This window comes from Mus caroli, unplaced genomic scaffold, assembly GCF_978045245.1.
Source record: "Mus caroli unplaced genomic scaffold, Mus_caroli_1 scaffold_6, whole genome shotgun sequence".
Lineage (NCBI taxonomy): Eukaryota > Metazoa > Chordata > Mammalia > Rodentia > Muridae > Mus > Mus caroli.
This window is the reverse complement of record NW_028227261.1, coordinates 80601747-80607995: the sequence shown is the minus strand read 5'-3', so window position 1 is coordinate 80607995 and position 6249 is coordinate 80601747. Positions and strand designations below refer to the sequence as shown.

General features: G+C 37.4%; 1 pseudogene; it reads left to right on the top strand.

Moving 5' to 3' along the window:
• The first annotated feature begins 419 nt into the window (after positions 1-419).
• On the top strand, positions 420-4199 carry LOC110293342 (elongation factor 1-alpha 1 pseudogene; annotated as a pseudogene).
• Positions 4200-6249: the final 2050 nt, after the last annotated feature.

The following is a 6249-nucleotide window of genomic DNA, read 5'->3' as shown; positions in this document are numbered from 1 at the left end:
GGAAATACACACCCGCATTGATACAAGAAGCACAGAGAAAACAACATAAACAAGACTGAAAAAGAAAATCCCAACATCATGTCATAGTTTAAACATTAAGTATCCATGACAAAAAAAAAAAAGTCTACTTAAAACTTCAAGATAAAAAATGCAAGCCACATCTAAAAGAAAACCCTTCAAAATAACAGCTGATATCTCAGTGGAAACTTTGAAAGCTAGAAGATCCTGGAGCAACGCATTCAAAGTCATAAAAGAGCATAACAGCCAAACCAAAATTATATATACCCACAAAACTATCTTCAATGAATGAAAGAAAAAATTTTTTCTACAACATAAAAAGGTGTTTAAAAATGTATTCAACAAATGTAACCTAAGAAAAATATAGACAACAGTATTTTGAGCTGATAAGAAAAGTGAGCATGCTGGGTTCTGATGATGGTGAGTGGTCTTGGTTTCTGAAACTTATAGAGGAGAAAGTGGGGAAAAGCCTTGAAGATATGGGCACAGGGGAAAAATTCTTGAATAGAACAGCAATGGCTTGTGCTGTAAGATCGAGAATTGACAAGTGGGACCTCATGAAACTGCAAAGCTTCTGCAAGGCAAAAGACACCATCAATAAGACAAAAAAAATCACCAACAGATTGGGAAAGGATCTTCACCTATCCTAAATCAGATAAGGGACTAATATCCAATATATATAAAGAACTCAAGAAGGTGGACTCCAGAAAGTCAAATAACCCCATTAAAAAATGGGGCTCAGAAGTGAACAAAGAATTCTCACCTGAGGAATACCGAATGGCAGAGAAGCACCTGAAAAAATGTTCAACATCCTTAATCATCAGGGAAATGCAAATCAAAACATACTGAGATTCCACCTCACACCAGTCAGAATGGCTAAGATCAAAAATTCAGGTGACAGCAGATGCTGGTGAGGATGTGGAGAAAGAGGAACACTCCTCCATTGTTGGTGGGATTGCAAGCTTGTACAACCACTCTGGAAATCAGTCTGGCGGTTCCTCAGAAAATTGGACATAGTACTACCGGAGGATCCAGCAATACCTCTCCTGGGCATATATCCAGAAGATGTCCCAACCGGTAAAAAGGACACATGCTCCACTATGTTCATAGCAGCCCTATTTATAATAGCCAGAAGCTGGAAAGAACCCAGATGTCCCTCAACAGAGGAATGGATACAGAAATTATGGTACATTTACACAATGGAGTACTACTCAGCTATTAAAAAGAATGAATTTATGAAATTCCTAGCCAAATGGATGGACCTGGAGGGCATCATCTTGAGTGAGGTAACACAATCACGAAAGAACTCACACAATATGTATTCACTGATAAGTGGATATTAGCCCAAAACTTAGGATACCCAAGATATAAGATACAATTTGCTAAACGCATGAAACTCAAGAAGAATGAAGACCAAAGTGTGGACACTGTGCCCCTTCTTAGAATTCGGAACAAAACACCCAGGGAAGGAGTTACAGAGACAAAGTTCGTAGCTGTGATGAAAGGATGGACCATTTAGAGACTGCCGTATCCAGGGATCCTTCCCATAAGCAGCTTCTAAACGCTGACACCATTGCATACACTAGCAAGATTTTGCTGAAAGGACCCAAATATAGCTGTCTCTTGTGATACGATGCCGGGGCCTAGCAAACACAGGAGTGGATGCTCACAGTCAGCTATTGGATGTATCACAGGGCTCCCAATGGAGAAGCTAGAGAAAGTACCCAAGGAGCTAAAGGGATCTGCAACCCTATTGTTGGAACAACATGATGTACTAACCAGTACCCCGGAGCTCTTGTCTCTAGCTGCATATGTATCGAAAGATGGCCTAGTCGGCCATCAATGGAAAGAGAGGCCCATTGGACTTGCAAACTTTATATGCCCCAATATAGGGGAATGCCAGGGCCAAAAGAATGGGAATGGGTGGGTAGGGAAGTGGGGGGCGCTATGGGGGACTTTTGGGATAGCATTGGAAATGTAATTGAGGAAAATATGTAATAAAAATATTAAAAATTAAAAAATAAAATAAAATAAAAGAGAAAAAAAAAAGAAAAGTGAGCATGCAAGAGAGAATGTGGAAAGAAATACAAATTACTGAAATACAAATTACTATTCCAAACAAAAACTGAAAATCAAAACACAATGACAACTAGCACATACATTTCAACAGTAATTGTAAGTTTCAATGTCCTCAATTCTCTAATAAAAGACAGAGCCTGACTAAATGGATCAAGAAACAAAATGCACATATCTGCTGCCTACAAGAAAAAAAAATCTTAATATTAAAGAAAGGAACCAACTTAAAGTAAAACAACTTAAAGTAAAACTTATAGGCAAATGTATTCTAATTGAATGAGACCAAAACACAAAGAGGCATCCTTATCTTCACATGTGAAAAAACAAAAAAGGACTACATAGCAAAAATAATCAGAAGAGATAAACAGGGACACTTTATTCTAATAAAGGGAAGAGCTAAATAAAAAGACATTACTATCCTAAATTTACATGTACCAAATTATGGGATGCACAAGTTCATAAAAAAATTTAGTACTGGAATTAAAGTTACAGATTTACAACAATCCATTGACAGTGATTTTAATATTCAATTTTCTTTAGCAAAAAGGTTATTGGGACAAGAAACAAGGAAATATCAAAATTAAAGGATATCACGCATCAAATAGGCCTAGTAGATGTTAGTGGAATATTCTTTCCAAAAATATACATTTTATAGCTTTTTTTTTTTTTTTTTTTTCTGTAATGGGTTTGCGGTCAGGACGCAGGTGTTGTGAAAGCCACCGTTAATTCAAAGCAAAATTGGGAAAGGAAAAGACTCACATCAACATCATCGTAATCGGACTCGTAGATTCCAGCAAGTCCACCACAACCGGTCACCTGATCTACAAATGTGGTGGACTCGAAAAACAGACCATTGAAAGGTTTGAGAAGGAGGCCGCTGAGATGGGAAAGGGCTCCTTCAAGTACGCCTGGGTCTTGGACAAACTGAAAGCTGACACCTCCCTGTAGAAATTTGAGACCAGTAAGTACTATGTGACTATCATTGATGCCACAGGACACAGAGACTTTCATCAAAAACATGATTCAGGCACATCCCAGGCTGACTGTGCTGTCCTGATTGCTGTTGCTTGTGTTGATGAATTTGAAGCTGGTATCTCCAAGAACAGGCAGACCCATGAGCATACTCTTCTGGCTTACACCCTGGGTGTAAAATAGCTAATTGTCGGTGTCAACAAAATGGATTCCGCTGAGCCACCATACAGTCAGAAGAGATATGAGGAAATCATTAAGGAAGTCAGCACCTACATTAAGAAAATTGGCTACAACCCTGACATAGTAGCATTTGTGCCAATTTCTGGTTGGAATGGTGACAACATGCTGGAGCCAAGTGCTAATATGCCTTGGTTCAAGGGATGGAAAGTCATGTGTAAAGATGGCAGTGCCAGTGGCACCATGCTGCTGGAAGCTTTAGACTGTATCCTGCCACCAGCTCATCCAACTGACCAGCCTCTGCAACTGCCCCTCCAGGATGTCTATAAAATTGGGGGCATTGGCACTGTCCCCGTGGGCCGAGTGGAGACTGGTGTTCTCAAACCAGGCATGGTGGTTACCTTTGCTCCAGTCAATGTAACAACTGAAGTCAAATCTGGTGAAATGAAGCTTTTAGTGAAGCTCTTCCTGGGGACAATGTGGGCTTCAATGTAAAGAACTTGTCTGTCAAATATGTTAGATGAGGCAGTGTTGCTGGTGACAGCAAAAATGACCCACCAATGGAAGCAGCTGGCTTCACTGCTCAGGTGATTATCCTGAACCATCCAGGCCAAATGCTGGCTATGCTCCTGTTCTGGATTGTCACACAGCCCACTTAGCATGCAAGTTTGCTGAGCTTAAAGAAAAGATTGGTCGTCGTTCTGGTAAGAAGCTGCAAGATGGCCCCAAATTCTTGAAGTCAGATGATGCTGCCATTGTTGATATTATCCCTGTCAAGCCCATGTGTGTTGAGAGCTTCTCTGACTATCCTCTCTTTGGTCATTTTGCTGTTTCTGACATGAGGCAGACAGTTGCTGTGGGTGTCATCAAAGCTGTGGACAAGAAGGCTGCTGGAACTGGCAAAGTCACCAAGTCTGCCCAGAAAGCTCAGAAGGCTAAATAAATGTTATCCCTAACACCTGACACCCTAGTTTTAATCAGTGGTGGAAAAAATGTCTCAGAACTGTTTGTCTCAATTGACCATTTCAGTTTAATAGTAAAAGACTGGTTAATGATAACAATGTGTCAGGAAATGCAGAAGGAAAGAATGAAAGAAGACCATTTGTGTGTGTGTGTGTGTATGTGTGTGTGTGTGAGTTTTAAGTTATTAGTTTTCAAAAGCAGTTCTTTTTAATGGAAACAACTTGACCAAAAATCTGTCACAGAATTTTGAGACCATTAAAACAAGTTTAAAGAGAGAGAAAAAGAATATACATTTTAATCAGTAGCACATAGAAGCTTTTCTACAGTAGACCACATTGTTTACAAATTCAAAAATACTGAAATATTTTATTCTATCTGAATACAACATAATAAAACCTAAAATGGGCAAGTAAACACCTCTTGTAAATAGACAGACTCATAGAGATTAAAGAACTCCTTACTAGATTACTAATTGCTGAATTCATCAAAGAAGAATTAAAGAAAAAACTTCCTGGAAGTACATGAAAATGAAAACACAACACAGCAAAACTTGAGTGACACAATTTGTAGTTGCATATTTCTAGAGAGAAATCTATAGTTCTAAGTGCCTACATTAATAACATTTTTAAAAAGCACAAAGATGACTTAATATTACAACTCAAAAAGTTGGAAACATAAGTAGAAACCAAATCCAAAATCAGTCATCTGCAAGAAATAATAAAATCCAGAGGTGAAATAGAAACAATAGAGAGAACTAACAAGTTCTTTGAGAACATAAACAAAATTGGCAGGCTCTTGGACCAAATAACAACAAGAAGAAAAAGCCCACAGCCAGTATTATCCCAAATGGAGAAAAGCTTAAAACAATCCCTCTAAAGTCAGACATGAAACATGGATGTCCACCATGTCCACTTCTTTTCAGCTGTTTCTCAAAGTACTAACTGGTGCAATAAGGCAAGAGAAGAAAACTAAAGCAATACTATATAGAAAGAAGTCATACTACTGTCCCTATTTGCAAATGCATATACATAATAAACTCCAAATCCTCTACCAAAAAAAGCAGTAAAAATGAAAAGCAGACTCAACAATAGGACAGGGCATAGAATCACCTTATATAACTCAATAGCTTTTCTATATACCACCAACAAATAAATAGAGAAGGGGATCATGGACACATTCCCATTCACAATAGTGTCAAAGAAAATAAAATGTCTCAGAATGAACCTAACTAAGACATACAAGAACTTTACAGTGAAAATTTTAAATCTCTGAGAAAAGAGATAAAGGAAGACACTAGCAAATGAAAAGATCTCCCACATTTGACTGGGAGAATTAGCATTGTACAAATGTCCATTCTACCAAACTGATATGCAGATTCAACTCAATCCTGATCAAAATTCCCATCTCATTTTTTGCAGAAATAGAAAATTGAAAACTATACTAAAATTTTCATGCAACCACAAGAAATCCTAGATAACCAAAAGAATCTTGAGACAGAGATTAAAAAACAATGCTAAAGGGATTTCAGTTCCAGATTGTAAAATATATTACAGAGGCATAGTAATAAAATCAATATGGTATTAGGTCAAAAACAGACATGTTGAACAATGGAACAAAATTAAGGATCCCATGTCTGTCATTTAATATTTGACAAATATGCCAAAAAATATGCTGAAAAAAAACATTTTCAATAAATAATGCTGAGAATACCAGATGTTCAAATGCATAGGATAAAGTTAGTCCATTAGGACTCCATTTATCCAATAATTAAAATAATCAATCAACAAATAGAACCTCATGAAAATAAAAATCTATTGACAGCAAAAGAAATAATCAACAGGTTAAAAAAAAAAAAAAGCTCACAGAATGGAAGAGAAGTTTTGCTAACTATACATCTGACAGAGGTTTAATATCCAGAATGATAGGATACAAGTGATCTGATAGGAGAAATGGAAAAGTAAGGGCTCTTTATGGAAGGGAGAAAAGTAAATCAAGAGAAAGGTTAGAAGGGGATAAAGGGAAAAAGCAGTATACAAGTTATCT